Here is a 23,015-nt window from a genome sequence, read left to right on the forward strand (position 1 = left end):
TGGGAGGCAGTGGAAGACAGGAGTGCCTGGCGTGCTCTGGTCCATGAGGTCACGAAGAGTCGGACATGACTAAATAACTAAACAACAACAACAACAACAATCTGGCATACAGACCTTCTTGCTTCCACTTTACACCACGACTACCTCACATTAAATTCCTAATTTTATGCAGGTCTACTCAGACGTAAATGTGCCAGGAAAGGGCCAAACTCAGCTTGAGGTAATCAGACTAACCAGGTGCCAATGGGATCTCCCCATCCATGTAAATTGTTCTATTGCGTCCCCTTCCCACATTTGGTATTTTTTTAACATGTGCTAATCATCTCATGGGTAGCTAAGAACAAAATAGTCCTCTATTAGAACAGGAGATAAAGTTTTCATAGAGGTGTTAAGTGCAAGGGAATGTGTTCAACAGGACTAAATTATCCCTAGATGAAGCAGGGGTAGGCTAGTGAAGTCCAATATATTCTAGGTGAAAAATATGAGAGGGCAAAATGTCTGGGACTAATTCATCAGCTCTCAAAGCGCATACAAGTATTTGGAATTTCTCCTCATTTTGAACTACTTTCATTCCAGCTATGAACCTTCACAAATAGCACTTGATGATATATGGGAGATGTGAGGAGATAGTGACTTTTTGTTATCATAGCTTCTAAATGATGCCCTAGGCCAAATGCTAATATGATCTAGTTTGCACTGTAAAACTGGAATTCAGGGCTATATGCTAAGAGTTTCGGTTTTCTTTTCTTTTTTAACAATCTACCTTTTTTGTATGCAAAAGCAGTCCTCCACTGCAAGAACCTATTTCCCCAGAACACACATTTTGGAAAGTCACACAAGGCAAAAATCATCTAAGTGGGGAGCACACATAATATTCTCTACTTGTCATGCATGAGTTTCCCCCATACCTGGCATCAGTGGAGCACAATCAGTTCAATATAGTTTAGTAAACAGCTTCATAAATCACATGAGTTCTGACATACATTCTGATTCAATGCTGATTTATCCCTAGAGCACTTAGAAAACTGATCTCAGTCACTGATATTTGGTGGAGAGAGGCTGCTTGTTTGATTTACATGTATCTCTGCAAGTCGGATTTTAAGAGAATAATTGTGAGTCTTCCTCTTTTCAGACCTTTGTTGCTTTTAACTCATTGCAGCTTTCTGAATGTCATGTGAATTCTGAAATGGGGCATGAGGCAAAATTGTCATAATGGGAAAACCATGTAAACCTAAGAACATAAAAGCCACTTATGTACCCCCAAGAATTCAATGCATGAACGAGGGGCATGCAAATCATAAATTAATTAGAGATTATCGGGTGGCAAATAATGTCTCTTTCCAGCTATTGCCACTTCACCTTCTGACGTTGTTCCTGGAGTGAGTATGGTATTTCTTTGTTTGTTTATGAAATTATTTCTATATCAACATGCACACTACTAAAACATAATAAATAAATTATATTTTGAAGGAACAGATAATCAATAACTGGCTAATCAGAATTAACCAGCTGCAAAGGCCTTTTAAATAAATATTCAAAAGATGCCTGGCAGTCCAAGGCAAGGATGCCCACTGACAGACTTGCATTTTTGAACTGCCATGGGGGTCCCTTCGTGACTAGCAACAAGGTCTGGGTAACCACTGTTATATCTTTTCAGTTCGGTTATTCCTTAACAGATCATCATAATTGTATGTGTTGTTGTTGTTGTTTTTTTTAAAAAAGAATACAGTGGTACCTTGGGTTACATATGCTTCAGGTTACAGACACTTCAGGTTACAGACTCCGCTAACCCAGAAATAGTACCTCGGGTTAAGAACTTTGCTTCAGGATGAGAACAGAAATCGTGCTCCGGCGGCGTTGCGGCAGCAGAAGGCCCCGTTAGCTAAAGTGGTGCTTCAGGTTAAGAACAGTTTCAGGTTAAGAATGGACCTCCGGAACGAATTAAGTACTTAACCCAAGGAATCACTGTAACTACTACAACTCAGATTTTTCATAAAATTGCTGTACGGTATGGGATTATCTGAAGGGGTCAAAGTCAGTGACGCAAATACAAATTTCCTATGCTTTTGAGTTATTGGAGAAATGTTATATACCTGCATGACACATCATAGAATGATTTGAATCCTGCTAGTCAAATCCGGTCTACTAGACCCCAAAATTTTAAGTAATATGGACTAAAATCACTACTGGGCCCAATCCAGAATTAGGGGCACTGAAGTGTAGTTTCATAGTAGAACTGCCCTTGAGGATGCCTGCTGAATCTTGGTTGGAAGAGTGTTCCGCAGAATGGGATCAGTGATACTTAATGCTGTGTTTTACCTGAGGACTGTTTGGGCCTCTGTGACGCAGCTCCTCCAGATGATCTCAGTGCCTGAGCTGAAATATAATGGCTCAGGTGGAAGTTTGCCTGGCACTTTCATTATACACCTTTAGGTGCCAGGTAGAAACATTCCTTTTTAACCAGGCCTTTGGCTGATCTGATTGACAACCTATACCCTTTTAAAACATGGCTCTTTTTTGGGGGGGGGTGTTATTGGATTGTTTTTATTTTGTGTGTATGTGTGTATTGCAGTTTTTATTAGTGTTTCACAACTTTAACCTGCTGCAGGATCTTAGCCAGACCCAGTTGACTTCCAGAAGCAATCAGTTGTGGTTCGAGGACCCGACCCCCGCAATGTGAAATGAATACACAAGGACACAAGATATAAGGTTAATGGGCAAGAAAAGGCCACAACTTTATTGATTACAGCAGTGAAAAGGTATTGGCTTAGGCATTGGATGTCTAAAACACGGGGGTTTATTCACCAGTAGGTGGAGCCTGTTGATGCTCATCCAACTATAGGCTCTCCCCTGATGTCACCGAGGGTCGTGCCATGGCCTCCCGCCAAGCAGGCATCAGACAGAATACACGACCGCCAGATTCCTTTAACGGAATACCCAAAATATTGAAGGCATAGGCGATGGCCACACCTAGCTCTTCGATTCCACAACACATTCTTCCAATGCCTAACCTACCCACCAATACCACGAAAGTTGTGACGATTGCTACGAGGTAGGTGAAAAAACCAAAAAGCCTAATGCCAAATGGAAAATGGAAAAATTCCTACCAGGCCCCCGGACAACCAGGGCGACCAACCTAAGGTCCATAGCAAGGCCAAGGAAAATTTAAGACCCTGAGCTCAAAGGTAGTGGAGGGTGGGTGACTCGCGACGGGACGAAGGCGAATGAGACTGAGGAAGGGCTGGCGCCACAGCATTTAAGATGCTGACAACGCCCCCTCGGAGGCACCTGGTTGGGTGCCTGCCGATGGGGCGGGCGCCAGCCAGGTGAGTGGGGGCGGCGGAGCTTGGGCTCCCGCCCACAACCACTCCCCTCTCTTCCAGGGAGGAGAGTCCTTGCAGGAAGGAAGAATGAAGCAGGAACAAGACGCTGCTACTAGTAACTTGGTTACTTAGAGGTGTTTATTATTTACAACAGACTCTACAAGTTACTATATACAGGACACAGATACAGATCTTAACTCTCTCTCACTGAACAAACTCCAAATGACTCTCAGAACACAACACTGACCAACCACCTATCCAGCCAGGAAGGTCATGAGTCATCATGCCTATGTGGAGACCTCAACCAATAGCAGAGTTGTATCCAAGGTCCCATATCTCGAGGCAGAATAGCTCCTTCTGCTCAGTCTTCTTGGCCTTTGGCCAACTCTTAATTGCCTCTGTGGGAAGCTGGAGGTAGGCAAAATCCCAACAGTTTTTATGTTGATCTTTATTATGAACGACCCTGAGACCTCTAGGTATAGGGTGGTATATAAATTCAATAAATAAAATGATGATGATGATGATGATGATGATGATGATAATAATAATAATAATAATAATAATAATAATAATAATAATAATAATAATGGTACCTTGGGCCTGAGTTGTTCAGGACTTTGGATATCACCACTCCTTGTTGTTGTTGTTGTGGTTTAGTTGTTTAGTCGTGTCCGACTCTTCGTGACCCCATGGACCATCACCACTCCTTAATGTGATGCAAATCTTAAAAAATGTAGTAGAAACACTGACAACTGGGAAACACTGGTCTGTGAGTGGTCCAGTTGGAGGACAGCCTTTACCAAAGGTGTCATGGGCTTTGAAGACACTCAAACTCAGGACGAAAGGAAGAAGTGTGCTAAGAGGAAGGCATGCTTAGCAAACCCTCACCATGATCAACTCCCACCTGGAAACCTATGTCCCCACTGTGGAAGGACGTGTGGGTCCAGAATTGGCCTCCACAGTCACTTACGGATTCACAGTTAAAACCAGGTTTATGGAAGACAATGTTCCTCGGCTATGAGTGATTGTCAAAGAAGAAAGAAGAAGAAATGTAATGTGCTGGATGCGGTAAACTAACAGGTCCAATTCAAAGTAATAATCTATAAAGCCCTAAATGTCTCAGGGCCCATGCATCTGCAGGAGTGCTTCTTCCAGTACCAACCCACTAGAAGAGGAGGAGAGCGCTGCTTGTAGTTCCCACGAGAACTGGATTGGGTGGACAACTTCTGATTGGGCTTTTACTCCCCTCAGAGTAGCATCGGTCCTCTTCATTGTTGGGATTTATATATCAGCTAAAGACATTTCTGTTTAATCAGGTCTTTTCAGACTGATATGTCAATGTTTACTCTGAAACGGCAGAATGTGGACTGTGTTTTTAATGACTATTATAAATATTTTAGGTTTGCATTTGTTTTAATCATTTTAATCACTGATCTAATTTTCTTGTCTGTTCTCCGTTTCAGCTATGTTCGGGAAAGAACCATGCATAAATACAATAAATAAATGATATAAATATGTATTTAGGGATGTAATTTGAAAGTTGTTGTTTTTTTTAAAAAAAAGAAAATGTGCTCATTAATGCAGAAAGGGAATTGAATTCAAAGGAAAGTGGCATAGACAGGAAATAGATTTCCCATCCTGGATGAAAATCACCAGAGGCTCACAAAGCCTGCATTTTTAGGTGGGAAACTCAAATTTGCTAATAGTCCCAGGTAGGATCTTTGGCTATGTAAACCAAGAACAAAATTGTGCTAAAATAAACTACAGTAGCCAACTAAGATTTTTCAGATCCGGCCATTTTGTTTAGAATATATAGCTTGAAATTTCTCAGATTATTTTGCAGGCTATGCCAACAACAACAACCTTCCCCCCCCCTCCCCAAAGATTTTCATTCTCAAATTGACCATCAATAATTAAAAACTTGGCTTCAGAGGCATATGTTGTTGTTTTCCTTGATTCAATTTCTTTCCTCCTAATGAATAAAGGAGAATGGAGGGCCGCAAAGAATTGCTGCCCAGCAGATCCCTAAGACAACAAAGTGGGAAATGGAATCTCATTTATGTGATCCCTAAACCTTTGCATATTTAATCGACTTCCCCACTCAACAAGTCATTTAACTTTAATTTAAACATGGGGTATATTTTCAGGGCATGGATGCCTCAGAGAAGCCTCAAGCTATGTTTAGTCACAATTTTATGAAAAATATAAAATGTCATCAAATGTGTACTTTATTTGCTTTTATTTCCATCTATATCCATGTGCACCTACATTTACTGGTGTCAGGAACTGGACATCGGAGGAGGAATGGTGGAGACAGCCCCCCTCCTTCTTCTGAACCTTCCTGAGAAGAAGAGGGCAGTATAGAATTAAAACAGTGGTTTGTTGAAGGTCCTGACTCTAAGAAAGAAGAGGGGGAAAGCTGGGAAATAATGGAAGGGGAGGGGGGAACAGCAGAGCTGGCTGACACATTATCTTTAGAAAGCATTCCTGACCTCCCTTCTCCTAGGACCCGGCGTGCATTGAGAGTAGTAGAACAGAAAGCTCAAAGGCAGAGAGCACAGATGCAGGGATGATGTAGAATAGGCAAGACAGAGGGGGTGGGACTTTACTCGGAGCAACGCCATTATCTAGCAGAGACAGCATTTCTATGTTCTCTCTGTAAATATTGAATAAAAGACTTGGTAAGAGTTCTTCTTTTTTTATCTGCTTCTTCGCCGCCACTGTGGGAGGGATCAGATTCCCCTGAAGCCTGACAGTTGGATATTATTACTCCCAGTAGCATTTTGCATTATACCTTTATTATACAGTCATACCTCGGGTTACATTTTTGGGTTGCACACCGCGCCAAACCCGGAAGTACTGGAAGGGTTGCTTCCGGGATTCAGTGCTCACGCATGTGCAGAAGCGCTGAATCGTGCTTTGCACATGCACAGAAGCGCCGAATCGTGACCCGCGTGTGCGCAGACGCGGCACTGGGGGTTGCGAACGTGCCTCCCGCACGGATCACGTTCGCAACCCAAGCGTCCACTGTATTGCTATTGTCAAAGATCTTCCTATCCCCAATTTAAAGGTACCCCTGACTGTTAGGAGCAGTCGCGGACGACTCTGGGGTTGCGACGCTCGTCTCGCTTTACTGGCCGAGGGAGCCGGCGTACAGCTTCCGAGTCATGTGGTCAGCATAACTAAGCCGCTTCTGGTGAACCAGAGCAGCACACGGAAAAGCCGTTTCCCTTCCTGCTGGAGCAGTACCTAGTTATCTACTTGCCCTTTGATGTGCTTTCGAACTGCTAGGTTGGCAGGAGCTGGGACCAAGCAACGGGAGCTCACCCCATCGTGGGGAGTTGAACCGCCGGTGTTCCTAGGCTCTGTGGTTTAGACCACAATGCCACTCACATCCCACTATCCCCAATTTAGTCACAGTCTCAATTGAGGATAGGGAACCTTCCACCTTCCACATATTATTAGACTGCAACATCCATGATCCTTGACCACTGGTCATGCTGCCTGAGGCTGATGGGCGTTGCAGTCTAACAACATCTAGAGGGCTACACATGTTCCTCAGAGTTGAAGCTCAGTTAAGCACTCTGGCTTTCAGTGTTGCCTGGTACCCACTGGGAGCAGAATGTTATAGAATCATAGAATTGTGGAGTTGGAAGGGACCACAAGCATCATTTTGTCTAACCTCCTGCAATGCAGGAATTTTTGCCCATTCTGGGGCTCGAACCCACAAACCTAACATTAAGAGACGAGGTGCCAACTTAAATAAAATATTTTTTTTTTCGTGGGAGGCACATAATTGACCACAAGACGTAGTGCATGTACACCAATGGAATGGTAATGCCCATCAACTTTGGGGGAGCCTAGCCCCCTCAAATATTTTATTGAAAGGACCTTGGCCTCTAGGAGTTGGCTCCTATGATTAAGATTCTCATGCTCTACTGACTGAGTCATTCCATTTTTTTTGTTAAAATTTTTATTGATTTTCCATTTTCATAACAAATATCCAATATCAATACTAAACATTAGTTTTTAATCCCTCCCCCCTCTCTGTTGACTTCCCTCTGCTTCCATTTCTTGTTTATTACATCAAATGATACGTTCTGCTGTTTATATACAATACTATGTTATCACAGTGTTATATTCCTTGTTTTATGTAAATAAAATTTTAAATGTTTATTTAAATTCTGCCAACGAGTCCATTTTGGGAGGTGTTTCTGCAAATATATTGTAAAAGGTTCCCATTCTTTTTCAAAATCCCTGTTGTCCCTGCCTGAGTCATTCCAGAAGAGCCAGAAGCCAGGGACACCAATAGGTGGAGCCCGATCTACTAAAAGACAGAGGCCATTCATTTTAGTTTTGTCCCTGTCCTCCTCTTTGCTCAGGTCTACAAGGGCAGCACTGAGACAGGATAATGAGTTTATACTGTTGTTGTTGTTGTTGTTGTTGTTGTTGTTGTTGTTGTTGTTGTTGTTGTTGTTGTTGTTGTTATTCTATACCGCTTTTCTTTTACAAAAATAAATGCCAGTTTGGATCACTGTATAATAAAGCTCAACACTGCCCAATAAAATCAACAATTACTAGTAAAATTATCAAAATGTCCAAGAACACCTGTATTAATTACAGTGGTACCTCGGTTTATGAACTTAATCCGTTCCAGAAGTCCGTTATTAAACCAAAATCATTCTTAAACTGAGACGTGCTTTCCCTAATGAGGCCTCCCGCCGCCAGTGCCCTTCCACCATTCAGATTCCATTCTTAGACTAGGGTAAAGTTCTCAAACCAATACACTATTTCCGGTTTTGCGGAGTTTGTAAACCAAATCGTTCTTAAGCCGGACTGTTCTTAAACCAAGGTACCACTGTATATCAATGGGCAGAGTAAACAGATATGTATTAAGCTGGATGTGTGCTGTTGCTACCAGTATTACTTCTACTACATAGTATTTATAATGTGCCTTCAGTGATTTCAGCTCTCTGTATAACCTAAAAGTTCCCTGTTCATTATACAGAAGTCTTGCAAGTAGATAATCAACTAGTCACCTATGTTTAACAGGAATTTCCTCCAAGTGACAAGCTGTTATTGTAGCATGAACGGCTAGCAGAGGTGGGGCAAGTGAGTTGGTTCAATTTTGAACTTCTTTGGAAGTATAGCTTAGAATTGACTTTTATAAATGACATCTTAAATGACTGCGTTCAGTGGGTTCATGACATGGGTTTCAGTGGTTCATAACTTACTGTATACAATAAGTGTGTGTGTGTGTGTGTGTGTGTGTGTGTGTGTGTGTGTGTGTGTTTGCAGTACGTGAATGGCAGGCTTCACCTTGACCTGAATGCTTTCATCGTAGACTCTGAAAAGACCTCCATGCCTACAGTTGATCATGAAGAGGGAATGTTGAAAAACCATGGAAAAGCTCGTTTCACATTTTACCGACAAAGGACCACACAGCAGTTGGGGGCAGAATTTCCTGCCACAATGCCACGCCTATTATCACATTAATTGGATTCACAAAGAACATACTGAAAGGACTTGTATCTCAGTAAGTAAAACTTTTAAGATGCTGGATCTATGTGGCACATTTTGCTAAATATAAGAAATATGAGAGGGGGGAAATGGCTATTTCCAAATGTCTGAAAATCTGGAAGAGAAGATATAAACCCTTGAACTGACATGAGAGTATAATTGCTTGTTACCATAGCAACAAAGCTCCACAGACATTCTTAACAACTATTCTCATTGGACAGAAAAGCCAGGTGCTTTATATGGTATAAATATTTTTAGACTGCAATCTTACATAGACTTACCTGGGAATAATGCTATTAAACTAAGTGGGGCTAATGTCTGAGGTGTGGCAAAGCCTCTTTCTTGTTATTTTAATATGATACCTTGCAACAATGGATTTAAATAGGCAACAGTGGAGAGCACATATGGGAGGGGCAGGTACTCATCTGTCCTCCTAAACTCTTGAGTCACTGCTGCTTCAGACCCTCCAAGAATCCCTATTTTCCAGGGACAGTCCCAGATTTACAGAAGCTATCTCGGTTTCTGATTTGATTCTGGAATGTCCTGCTTTTCATTAGGATGTCCGTATTTTCATTGGATAAATGTTGAAGGGTATGGAGTTATACAATCCCTGAGCCAAGGAGATAAGTAACTATTTGACCTTTAGAAGACATCTGAATGCAGCCCTGTATAGGGAAGTTTAGTAATGTTTAATGTTTTATTATGTTTTTATATGTGTTGGAAGCCACCCAGAGTGGCTAGGGAACCCAGTCAGATGGGCAGGGTATATATATATATTATTACTATTATTATGGAATAAGGTAAAGGGACCCCTGATCATTAGGTCCAGTCGTGGCCGACTCTGGGGTTGTGGCGCTCATCTCACTTTACTGGCCGAGGGAGCCGGTATACAGCTTCCAGATCATGTGGCCAGCATAACTAAGCTGCTTCTGGTGAACCAGAGCAGCGCACGGAAAAGCCATTTACCTTCCCGCCGGAGCGGTACCTATTTATCTACTTGCACTTTGACGTGCTTTCGAGCTGCTAGGTTGGCAGGAGCTGGGACCAAGCAATGGGAGCTCATCCCATCACGGGGATTTGAACCGACGACCTTCTGATCGGCAAGTCCTAGGCTCTGTGGTTTAACCCACAGCACCACCCGCGTCATTGGAGAAACGTCAGAGGGTATGTTTCTTACCAGGAAGGAGAGGAGCAAGTTCGCAGGGAGATCAGCATAGTGCAAACACACCAGCAGAGACAATCTGGTGTTTCTGCTAGCGTGTTTGCACCATACTGACCTCTCTGCCACCTTGATGCTCCTGCTCTCCTTCTCAACAAGCAACATCAACTCGGCAGGTGAGTGCCAGCATGCAGCATATGCAGCATATGTTTTCAAAGTGCAGGGGTAGATAGATATGCCACAAAGTTGGGACAATGTCAGCAGAGTCACCAGTTCCATGAAGCTACTCAGCATGGAAGCTGTAAAACATAGGGAAGAAATCTTCTTGAAATATACTCGAGTAGTAATTTCATGCTCTTTATTTCAGCTCATAGGAACAGTGATTGAATTTCCCCCCAAACCTCAGGCTTTATATGCATTATTTACACAATGAGAACCGACTGATATGGTTGATATGGTTGATTATGTTTCCCTCCTGGAGCCTGATAGGCTGATTAACTTCCTCCTAGGGTCTGACTGGGCTCCTCCTGCAGGCCAATCAGGTTGTAGCATTCTACATGTCTACTCCCATGTACTTCCAGGCTACTGGGTGCAGTACTGCAGTTTCTAATTTTTTTAATATGTAACGCAGGAGTAGGAAGAAATATGCCCTCAAGAGGTTGCAGAACTACAACTCCCATCATCCCTGTCATTGGTTGTACTGGTTGAGGCTGATGGGACTGGATGTCCAGCAATATCTGGAGGGCACCACATTGCTTATCTGTGATATTTCTCCTTAGGCAACAAGCAGATTTTAAAAATACATTTCCAAAAAGTTATTTGAGGCAGAAAGTTGAGTCCTAGCAATATGGATTATAGGGAGAGAAGCTGCTCTTGTGAATGTTCTATTGTATGACTGTCTGGTGTCAAATATTTTATGGAGAGAAGTAGAAAATATCAGATTGTAAGGCTTTCAGAGCACATATTGTCTGCACAAAAAAACCCCCGTATATTGTGAATGCAGATATAGGTCTTGAGATAGCCACCATTTAATTTTTCTCTCTCCCAGTATCAGGTACGATTGAAGCAGTAGAATGCACCTCATAATGATTTCTGAGGCACACTGAACATATTTTGTTAGTGAATGGAATTCTATGGAGTATTTCCAAAGGGTCATTGCACAACTCTGGGGGCATAAAAAATACAATTTAAACTTCTTCTTTTTAAAAAAGAGAGAGTCTATAAATGAATAAGAATGTTTGAAAGCGGGGAAAGAACTGGAAAAGAAAAGACTTGCGGGGGGGGGGGAGCTTTCAGCATCAGCTCTAGACAAGAATACAAAAAAGTATTTTGAGAAAAAACATGGAACATGGGGAAAATATCAAAATTGAAGAGAGCAGAGATTCAATAATATAAAAAGGCTAGATATGTTTCTGGGAAAGGGGACCTTCTGGTTCCAACTGAAGTAAATATAATACTTGAGAAACAGGCATCTGTGTGATGTTTAAATACCTATATCAATGCATATTTTTGTTAACTTTTTTGTATGCCAATATAGGGAAAAAATCTTGTAGGGAAATTCAATAAATAGTTCAAAAAGACTCTCACTAAAAAGCACAATCTAAATCATTGCTGTGCTACATCACTGTTGGACAACTGTTTAAATGAATACAGCCTCTTGTGCACTGACACTGTTGCCCCCCCCCCCCGATCCACAAAAGCTAAACACAAAATCTGTTGCTTCTTTTGTACATGGGTAGTGGATAATCTAGTTTTTGCTGGAAACTGAACTGTAGCAGAACAGAAAGAGCGCTGCATGGGATGGACACAGGTCAGAATAGGAATTGATGCCTTCTTCCAGAAGACATCTGAGGGCAGCCCTGTTTAGGGACGCTTTTAATATTTGAATTATTGTATTTTAATACTTTGCTGGAAGCTGCCCTGGGTGGCTGGGAAAACCCAGGCAGATGTGTGGGCTATAAATAAATTATTACTACTACTACTACTACTACTACTACTATTATTATTATCATCATCATCATCTGAAATCAGTCTGAAATTTTCCATTTATGGGCTTCTCTGCAAGTAGCTTCCTGAAATTCTGAGTGTGGTAGGGGCCACCATAATGGCTAAGACCACCCCATTAAAAAAGGCCAGTAGAGACTGGCAGATTGTCACCTCCAATGTATCCTAATCCTCTCCAGTGGTATGGATTGTGGGGATCAGTTTCGCACCGTGATTTACAGAAACATTATGTAATGTTCCCTTATGGCAAATCAGAAATAGTTGTGACGTTCATATGTGTCTCATAACATGCAAAATGGCAGTCTTGATTGAGTCATTGTCCTGTTTATTACAGTGGTTTAGTGATGTAATTGCCACACACTTTAATCTGCTTCCTATTACAGAAAACTAGGATGACATCTACTATTTCACTGTTCGGACTATATTTTACTTAACATTGAATTAACAGGGCTTTTTATTAAATAACAGACTTAAATATCAGCACTGTCCACTTTTTATATGAAAGTGAGATCCTAAATGCTAAAAGATGTCAAATGGACAATATTTTCTCCCTGGTGCATAACATACAAATTCAGGAGACAAATTCTGAAGATGGAAAGAAGTTAATGGATTTGCATCCTGAACAGCTTGGGTTTTCAGAACATGAGTACAGCTGTTTTCTAATCGTTCCATGCAGACTTGGCATTTCTTTGCAGCTATCTCTGTCATCCTTGAAAAATCAACTCTCTTGGGCAAAAGTGAGTGTGAAATTGTCTGCTGCTAAAGCAGATGCCAATAGAGCCATGTACCAAGCCATGAACCAAGGCTATGAATGCGAAAGTGGCTTGATTTGTTCATGCAGTGGTTATTTTGATGATGCCTAAAGCTTCCGGCGGGAAGGTAAACGACGTTTCTGTGCGCTGATCTGGTTCGCCAGAAGCGGCTTAGTCATGCTGGCCACATGACCCGGAAGCTGTATACTGGCTCCCTCAGCCAGTAAAGCGAGATGAGTGCCACAACCCCAGAGTCGTCTATGACTGGACCTAACGGTCAGGGGTCCCTTTACCTTTAAAGCCTTATTATGGTGAAAAAATCCTTTTTCTTTTTCTTTTTGGAGCGGGGTAGGTAATTGTATAAATCAGACATATGGTAGATCCCATGTCCAGGTAAGGATTACTTTTTATACATGACTGTATTTTGAAATATTTTGTTTAAGCTGTCTGCTGTTGCTTCTGTCTTTTGTACACTGCTTATTTAAAATAATCAAAATCATATTTCCTAACTTTCACTTGAGTTTTTTCAAGAAAGCAACGGAGAAAAATACTTATTTCAAAGCCTCAGCCAATACATTCTTGCCAACTTGATTTGGATTCCAGTGCCTTAAAAAAAACCCACAACAACATCTATTGAGGAAACTTGCAAAAAGAGAGAGAAAAATATTCCATTCTTAAATCAAGTAATTTCAGCCAGACTTGTCCTGTTTTCTGCTCTGTTCTCCAAGTGCATCTTTCTCACAATTTCAAAAAACATGGAGGTTTTCATTTTATTCTAAAATTCTTAAAGGAGTAAGATAATTGGCCATGATTCTTTGCCCTCATCTCAGATTAGTATCTCCCAGTAATTGTGATTGCTATATGTCTGTCTGTCCATTCCTTGTTCTCTTCATAGAATCTTTATTTCCCAAACCTGAGGTTGTTCTTTCTATCTTTTTTGTGGGAAGGGGGATGCAGATCATATTGTAACATACACTAATTTGTCTCATTTTTCATTGTCTTATTATCTATCTCTGTATCATGTTTCTTTTCCATTTTTATTTGTTGCAGCTTGTTCGTTCCAAAGAGCCAAATTCTACAAGGATGAAGGCCAGCTGTGTTGCTGAAGCACCCAAACTGGAGATGACATGTTTGGCGCTCTGACTCCAAGTTTCCATTATGTCTCAGGCATTAGGGGAACTACAGTGATATACTGATTCCATAATTCTGTACTCTTGACAAGCTACCAGTCCGACCAATAAGACAAGGTGCAAACAAAATTTTCTCCATTTTCTGAATGTGCAAAAACTACTTATATAATAGTTGTCCCCAGGAAAGGAGCTATTTATTTCTTCTGCAGAAACATGCAAGTTTAGGACAGGGTAGCAGAGCCCAACAACCTGAATAACACCCAGTTGCTATATCGTGCGTCTTGTCAACATCCCACACAATCCTCTTGTTGCTGTTTTGTCTCAAACAATAATAAAAGCAAGCCCCAGGTTGGCCATCGTAAATAGCAAATAAGTCTGAACAAATGGTGTCCCACCAAACGAATGGGGGATAAATTTGATTTAGTTCACATTTAAAGGTGAACTTGCTGAATTTGCACTCTTTGAAACAATGTGCAAACTGAAACACAGCAGGGTGTTGTAATCTGCACTTATTTTAATTTTGCAGTGCAGTCAAGCCATGCACATTTATTATTTTCATTGCCATGATCCTACACAATGTTAAAGGGAAACTCCCCACCGGAGTAGAAATCATATACTGAACAGATGGAAAGCTTTTAACTTGAGCAGGGTGGAAGCAAAGAGTAAGTTTACAATAACTTCCATGATAGAGCTTCAATATGCTGATGACAACATAGTGTGTGTACACTCAGAGGATGATCTCCAAACCATCATAAATATCTTCATAGAAGCTTACAGAAAGCTTGCCTATCGCTCAACATCCAAAAAACCAAAGTGCTGCACTAACAACCACAAAACAACTCCTTTGCAGCACCACAAATCCAACTCAATAGTGTAACTTTGGAAAGTGTTGATCACTTCTACTTTGGCAGTTATCTTTCCACAAGGCCTGACAATGATGCCGAAATCCAGCATCGCCTGAGCTCTGTGAGTTCAGGTTTCTCCGGATTGAAGTGCAGAGTGTTTGAGCACCAGGACATTCTCAGTGAAACCAAAATGCTTGTTTACAAAGCTATTGTACTACCAACCTTAATGTATGCTTGTGAAACATGGACCACTTATAAACACCATATCCAACTCCTCGAAAGATTCCATCCATGGTATTTCTGGGGAAAAAATTGCATATCACTTAGGAAGATAGGCAAACAATGTCAGTGTACTGGAAAAAGCAAAGATCACCAGTGTTGAAGCAATGATTCTTCAACATCAGCTTCATTGGACATGTTGTTTGGATGCCTCATGATCGTCTCCCAAAGCAACTACTCTATTCCCAACTTAAAAATGGAAAGCATAATGCTGGTGCTGGTGGTCAACAAAAGAGGTTTAAAGACTCTCTCAAAGCAAATCTTTAAAAAAAAGTAGTTTAAACACCAACAACTTGGAAACACTGGCCTACGAGCTTTCCAATTGGAGAACAGCCTTTACCAAAGATGTCATGGACTTTGAAGATGCTCAAACTCAGGACTGAAAGAATGTGAAAAAAATATGATAAAAAATCCAAAAGAGGATCGCCATAAGCAACAATATAAAATGCTCCAAATACAATATTCAACATTAATAAGCCAAGAGGTTGAATGGGGAATAAAGTTAATGAAACAAAAGTTCTTCGAATCGGCAAATAAAATTGGAAAATTTCTGGCGTGGCAACTGAGTAAAAGAAGAAAATGTAGCATCATAAAGAAAATAAAAGTAGATGAGCAAGTTCTGGAAGACCCTAAAGTAATAAAAAAGCACTTCCTTAAATTTTATATGAACTTATACAAAAGAGAAGAAGAAGATTTAACGAACATTATAAAATACCTAGAAGAAAATAGTCCAAAAAAAAATAACAGAAGAAGAAAGAACCGCCTTAAACAGACCTATAAAAATAAAGGAAATTCGAGAAGCGATCAAGAGGATGAAATTAGGAAAAGCCCCAGGACCAGATGGTTTATCAGCTAAATATTACAAGGTCCTAGAGGAATATATAACACCAGTACTATGTGACGTTATGAATGAGATATTAAGAGGAGGAAAAATGCCAACATCCTGGAAAGAAGCCTACATTACTTTGATCCCGAAACCAGATTCAGATAAACTTAATATTAAGAATTACAGACCGATTTCACTACTGAACAATGATTATAAAATCTTTGCAGACATAATGGCACATAGACTTAAAAAATGTTTAATTAACCTTATACACAGTGATCAGGCTGGCTTCCTTCCTAATAGACAAATAAAAGACAACATCAGACACACAATAGACATTATTGAATATCTAGAATGCCATAACGAAATCCCTGCCGCTTTAATGTTCGTCGACGCCGAGAAGGCTTTCGATAATGTCTCCTGGGGTTTTCTAATAAAATGTCTGGAAAAAACAGGGATAGAGGGCACATTCCTAGAAGGAGTTAGAGCAATATACACACAACAAAGAGCCAGATTAATTATAAATAACAACCTGACAGAACAGTTTGAAATAGCAAAAGGTACTCGACAGGGGTGCCCTCTATCACCGCTGTTGTTTATCATAGTCTTAGAGACAATTACAAACAAGATAAGGAAAACCCCAGAGATCCGTGGTATAAAAATCGGCGCGAATGAACATAAATTGAAAACATATGCAGATGATCTTATGTTGTCATTGGAAGAACCAAAGGAGAGCATCGGCAAAGTTATAAAATTACTAGAAGAATTTGGAAAATTATCGGGATTTAAATTGAACAAAGAAAAAACCAAAATAATGACTAAAAATATGAAAGAAGACACCATAAATGAGCTTGAAAGACAAACTGGAATTAAAACAACCAAAAAAGTAAAATACCTTGGAATTTGGATAACTATGAAAAATATAAATTTGATGGAAAATAATTATAAGAAAACATGGAAAGAGATAATGAAGGACTTGGATACATGGAACAGATTACATCTCTCGTGGATGGGCAGAATGGTGGCAATTAAAATGAGTTTATTACCCAAATTACTTTTCTTATTCCAGAACATTCCAATAATTAGGGGAATTGCAATATTTAAAGAATGGCAGAGACTACTTTCCAAATTTATTTGGCAGGGAAAAAGACCCAGAATTAAATTTAAACTGCTTACAGACCAAAGAGATAGGGGGGGTCTTGCGGTCCCAAATCTGAGGTTATATTATGAGGCCGCATGTCTTTGTTGGGTAAAAGACTGGATCGTCATTAAAAATAGAGAGATGTTAGATCTAGAGGGGTTTAACTTAAGATTCGGTTGGCACGCTTATCTATGGCGAGATAAGGGAAGGGTTCATAAAGGTTTTTCTAACCATATTTTCAGAGGGCCAATACTGGAAGTCTGGGAAAGGAATAAAAAATTGCTGGAGCAGAAGACACCCTGGTGGCTATCACCAATTGATATTTTAACAATTAAAAAATTAAACATTGAGGGGGAACGATGGACGTATGAGGACTTACTAACCAAAACAGAATCCGGGTGGAGGATTAGACCATACGAAGAAATAAAAAATAAGTTGACTGGTTGGATTCAATATCATCAAATAAATTCAATGTGGACGGAAGACAAAAAGATTGGAATAAATGAGAAAAAATCTAGATTCCAGATTGAAATAATAGAAAGTAAAACAAAATTATTATCAAAAATGTATAACCAGTTGCTTGAGTGGGACACCAAGGATGAGGAAGTAAAGGAGGTGATGTTGAGGTGGGCGGTAGATCTAGGGTATAATATAGAGTTTGATAAATGGAAGGCTTTATGGTGTAAAGATATGAACTTTTCAGCATGCACGACACTTAAGGAAAATATGTACAAGATGATGTACAGATGGTACATAACGCCGATAAAATTGTATAAAATTTATAGAACAGGCGACAAATTGTGTTGGAAATGTAAGAGTAAAGAGGGCGAATTTATTCACATGTGGTGGACGTGCGAGATTCTCAAAAAAATTTGGGAATCCATCTATAATGAATTAAAAAAAATTCTCAAATATACGTTTGTTAAAAAACCTGAAACCTTCCTGCTGGGGATAATTGGCAAAGATATTAAAGAAGAAGATAGAACCCTTCTTCAATACGCAACAGCGGCCGCTAGAACCCTCATAGCACAGTACTGGAAAACAGCAAAAACCCCAACATTAAAGGAGTGGCAATTTAAATTAATGGATTATTTAGAATTGGCAAAATTGACTCAGAAAATAAGAAATCAAAAACGTACAAAAGTTAGTAATGAATGGGATAAATTTAGAATATATATGGAAATAGAGACAAGGGGAAAATCAAAATGTTAATCAGAAATATATATGTATATAAAAAAAAATCACAGTAGGCACGAGATAACGCTTACTACGTTATAAATTTTATTTTGGAATAGATACAGCAGAAAGATAATTAAGATAACATTATCCGAAATCGAGATAAAGGGAAGTCGATCAATGTTGTTGTAAAATTAATGTAAGTCGCGTCGTTTATGTTGTATGTATTTTATGTTCTTTTTCTTTTCTTTTTTTTCTTTTTATGTTTATTTCATTTACTTTTGTCTGTTGTATGTTTGTGAAATATATTTATGCAAAACTTAATAAAAATATTTTTTAAAAAAGGAAAAAGCAAAGATCACCAGTGTTGAAGCAATGATTCTTCAACATCAGCTTCATTGGACATGTTGTTTGGATGCCTCATGATCGTCTCCCAAAGCAACTACTCTATTCCCAACTTAAAAATGGAAAGCATAATGCTGGTGCAGGTGGTCAACAAAAGAGGTTTAAAGACTCTCTCAAAGCAAATCTTTAAAAAAAAGTAGTTTAAACACCAACAACTTGGAAACACTGGCCTACGAGCTTTCCAATTGGAGAACAGCCTTTACCAAAGATGTCATGGACTTTGAAGATGCTCAAACTCAGGACAAAAGGGAGAAACGTGCTAAAAGGAAGGCACACTTGGCAAACCCTCACCATGTCCAACTCCTGCCCAAAAAACTATGTCCCCAGTGTAGAAAGATGTGTGGATCCAGAATTGGCCTCCACAGTCACTTACGGACTCACTGTTAAGACCGTGTTCATGGAAGACAATCTTACTCAGCTACTAATGATTGCCAAAGAAGAAGAAGAAGCAATATACCAGGGTAAAGTGTTTCTATAAATGCATATATTTGTGAAAATAACATACAAAAATGCATATATTGTGGGGAAATGCTTTGTGAAAATGTGTAGATAAAAAAAATTACATAGAAAAAATGTGTGTATTGTGATGAATTTGCACTAAAATGCTATAAGGACCCCTTTAAAAAATGCAAACTGGTGTAGGGATGAATTTAAGATTGGGGGAAAATGAGAAACAGAGAGAAAACAAAAACGACGTGTTTGCTCATCCCTACTTACCAACCCAGTTCAGCTAAGCAATCCTATATGACACAAGTCATGCACTGGGATACAAGTCTTACAGATATAAGGTATAATGTTAGCTCAGTGTTCCTGGAGTAAGATGTCCAGGAAAGGCATACTGAGACTATTGACAGGGTTAGAGTGTTGGGTTAGGCGTTGGGAGATCAGGGTTCAAATCTACACACATGAAGCTCACTGTGTGGCCTTGAGCTAGTCACTGTCTCCCAACCTAACCTACTTCATAGGGTTTTGAGGATGAAATGAAGAGAGGGAGAACACTGTGTGCACTGCCTTGAGCTCCATGGAGCAAAGCTGGGAAATAAATGTAATAATAAATTTAAAAAGAAATATATTAGTATAAATTACTGGAAATTTACTGACTCTTTCTCTATCCTACAGCAACCTGCATCCCCCACAGCCCAAAAGCCTTAGCTTCTTCTTGGTAGGACAGCTTCTATTTTCAGGGTGGGAAAACTGTTAAGGAAGTATTGTCCAATGGGTATGCTTTGCCTTCAGAAAATAAATAGCAAAAAAGTGATGGACTTGAAGTTTTTTAGTCAAAGGCTAAGAAATCCAATATCAGAAAGATATTGATTCTTAGTAAGTGAACACATTTTCCCAGATCCTTTGACGTGCCCCTTTCCTCTCCATTTTTAATTCCATCCTTCCACAAAGGCAGCTCAATAATTTTCTGTTTATATATTTCGATATGAGGTATTGTAATAAACCGAACTGGACCTCTGGGGACCATTGATGTTGCCCCAGATGAAATATATGGGCGGGACCTTTTACAGTTCTAATCAGGGCTTCCAAGCCACCACCTGGTTCATTTCCTGTGATTTTCTCACTCAACGTGCCAAAAATAACTTGGCTTGCCCCTTGATATTTTGCATCTTGACAAGGATGCAGGGATCCATTTGCTGTTCTTCTCAGGGAGCAAATGTATTCGGCCAGCCCTGCTAAAAAGCTGGCCACTGAAAAGCCAGTGAATTCTTCAGAGAAGCGATGGAGTAATCATGAGAGTATCTTGTGAATGCTCAAATGCACCTGACCAAACATCTGAAAGCAGATCCACGCACAAGCATATTTTCATCCCAGCCTTTGTATTTAGGATTTCAGGCAGAATTATTCCCTAGCAAAATTAGATGTAACAGATATGGCAAACCTGTGGCCTGCCAGATGTTGGTGGACTCAACACACATCACCCCAGCCAGGATGTCAATAGTCAAGGTGAGAGTTCTTTTCTAATAACATCTGGAATAACAACTTGTTCCCTATCCCTAAGTTAAATTCTACTTAACTGGAAATGTTACGGATCAGACCCGGAGTGTCATGTATATAGCTGCATATAAATATGATTGTACAATTCACAAATGGCTGGAAGTGGGGTTGTAACATTTCAGGGGCCACTTATATTTGATGGTAGTGTTGTGTTGGGTGGCATTTCTCTTGGTTCAATGTTAGGCAAACCATTGCTCCAAGAAGGCTTCTAAGGAGAGGAAATGGAGTATCCATTTCTGCCCCTCAGTTTCTTTGAGAACAATGCTATATCTTGACATGGCATAATTCCTGCAGAATTTAGGGTAAGGAAGATGCAACCATTGGCAACTGCTGAGATGTGCTAAGCCATCACAGGCTATAAGTAGCATCCCTGATACTTTTAAATCATCTCTAATACTGCCTCTCCCCTCTCCAGTTTTAGGTACACCTCCCCTACCCTAAAAAAGCTGAGCAAAAAGTCCAATACTCTAACTTTCTGTTCAACCCTAGACAAGACGTACATGTCCCGTCCTCTGGTTTTTGATACTTCCCCCTTTACTTGGCCCTTGGCCCCTTTCTCTGCTTGCACACCAGTACATGTGTCCTCTGCCTTGATGTTCTAGCATAACTTTGAAAAACTGGCAGAGAATCTCCTGTTCTCCAGGTTTCTTCTTCCTCACAGTCTGGGCTTGGGCTCGCTCTATGATTAAAGGGAATGATTCTCTGCTGCTGCTCTGAAGTCCCATTTCAACTTTTTGTCAGTTGGATCTCTGCTGCCTCTTTGATCTGCGGGGACAACTTTGTGGCTGCCTAAAATGATAGATCAGAGGAGGAAATTAATATCAATGCCAGATGCCGACGTACACTGGTGTGCAAGAATTGACACAAGTTTCTCTCTTTGTTAGATGTAAAGAAAGTACTCTTTCTGTGAACGCCGATTGCAGTGAATAATGGCTTGGAGATGCAGGAGAAAGACCCGGTGTTCTTTAAAGGCAGAACAATTCTTTTAAGCAAAACGATAACTGCAGAGCGGACAAATGGCTCTTTACCATCAGCCCAGTCTGGAGCTATGTGCTACAAAATTTGGCTAAAAGGGGGGGAAATGTTTGAATGGGTGAAACTATTTGGAGAACTTCTTATAAAGTTTGTCTGCAATTACATAACTCTGAGCTCTGATGAAAACAGGGGTGTCCTAAGGAAAAGTGGGACATTCTGGGATCAAATCAGAAACTGGGGTTGCTTTTGTCCCTGGAAGATAGACTCTTTTGGAGGGGCTGCAGCCCATCCATACAAGGATATCCGCTTCGGAAATGGAACTCTTTTTCCAACCCCATGTGTTCTCCCAACCCTCTGAAGCACATTGGGGCAGGGGCTCCCCAGGGGAGTACAAGAAGAGTAAGTTCTGTTGGCCAAAGAGAAGTCATGGGATGAGTTTGTTGGATACAACTGTCTGGTGGTGACTTTGTACAGAGAAAAACAACAATCTACACCTTTATTTAATATGGTTGTGCCCCAGATTTGGTGAAGGTCCAAGACCTGAGCTGATTTGGACTAATTCAGGGCCATGGTCAAGTCAGGTTGAGTTACTCCTGGACTGTTGTGGGTCACCTTGGGCAGCCCAGTGTGATCTGGGTTGGTGCTGGATTACCAGGTAGTCAGAGTTGGCACCTGCCTATGCCCCCCCATGCCTTTTAGGGACCCCACAACAACAGATAAAAATAATATTGATTTGATCTTGAAATAAAATTACAAAAAAACATATTAGGGTTTGCAAGGAGGACCCCGAGATTTTGACTGCCTAGGGTTTACTCTGGCACTTAACTGGAGTTCTCAGAGGCTGTAGCATCAGGCAGGCAGGAAGGGGGGGGGTGTAAAAAAAGGACACATTCCAGCCAGGCAAAAGCACTTGAATAGGAGCAGGGTTGAAGAAGGAGGAGGAGAGACAGGGAATCATGGAGGGCTGCATTTGGCCCCCAGTCTGATGTTCTCCACCTGCAGAGAGCACCATGTGGCCCCTCTAGAGGTTCAGTATGGCTTGTGCAGACACAGGGTCAGTCAAAGGTCCCGAGGAATTCTTACAGAGGCACAGAAACATTTGCATTTGCCAGATGGAGCCGCAACACGGCTGTCCGATTCATCTCAGCATCTTTCCTCCCAACATTCAGCCGTCACTAAATCCCAAAGCAGATCTAAACAGTGGGCATGGGACCGGATAGGAAGGGTAAGCAGAAGTATCCTGGCAGAGCAGCTGCTCAGTTTTGATAATAAGCGAGATCCGGTTATCGTTTCCAGCAGCTCAGCGTGATAATAAGGTGTCTTTCTTATCCGCTTTGCTTTCAGCTCAGTTCAAGGTATCTCCTTTTTTTCCTGTTGTCGTTGCTGTTGTTTGGGTTCGCTTTATGGTAATTGCTGCTATAATTGTGGTTAGGGGCACGGACTGTCATTACGATTATGACCCCATGATTTTTCTTCTTC

At 40.6% G+C, this 23,015-nt stretch overlaps 1 long non-coding RNA gene across 3 annotated transcripts; it reads left to right on the forward strand.

The window, feature by feature from the left end:
* Positions 1 to 3,490: 3,490 nt before the first annotated feature.
* LOC309339905 lies at positions 3,491 to 22,414 on the forward strand. 3 transcript variants are annotated; one of them, XR_014155640.1, is made up of 5 exons: positions 3,491 to 3,737; positions 8,668 to 8,859; positions 13,809 to 14,005; positions 20,392 to 20,510; positions 21,446 to 22,414. It is a non-coding gene; the product is annotated as an uncharacterized lncRNA (long non-coding RNA). The 3 variants fall into 3 exon arrangements; XR_014155641.1 differs by lacking the exon at positions 3,491 to 3,737 and adding an exon at positions 4,886 to 5,004; XR_014155642.1 differs by lacking the exon at positions 3,491 to 3,737 and adding an exon at positions 4,887 to 5,004 and having other exon boundaries at positions 8,622 to 8,859.
* The last annotated feature ends 601 nt before the right edge of the window (positions 22,415 to 23,015 follow it).

Source organism: Podarcis erhardii (genome assembly GCF_964252035.2).
Source record: "Podarcis erhardii genome assembly, chromosome: 4".
Classification (NCBI taxonomy): Eukaryota; Metazoa; Chordata; class Lepidosauria; order Squamata; family Lacertidae; genus Podarcis; species Podarcis erhardii.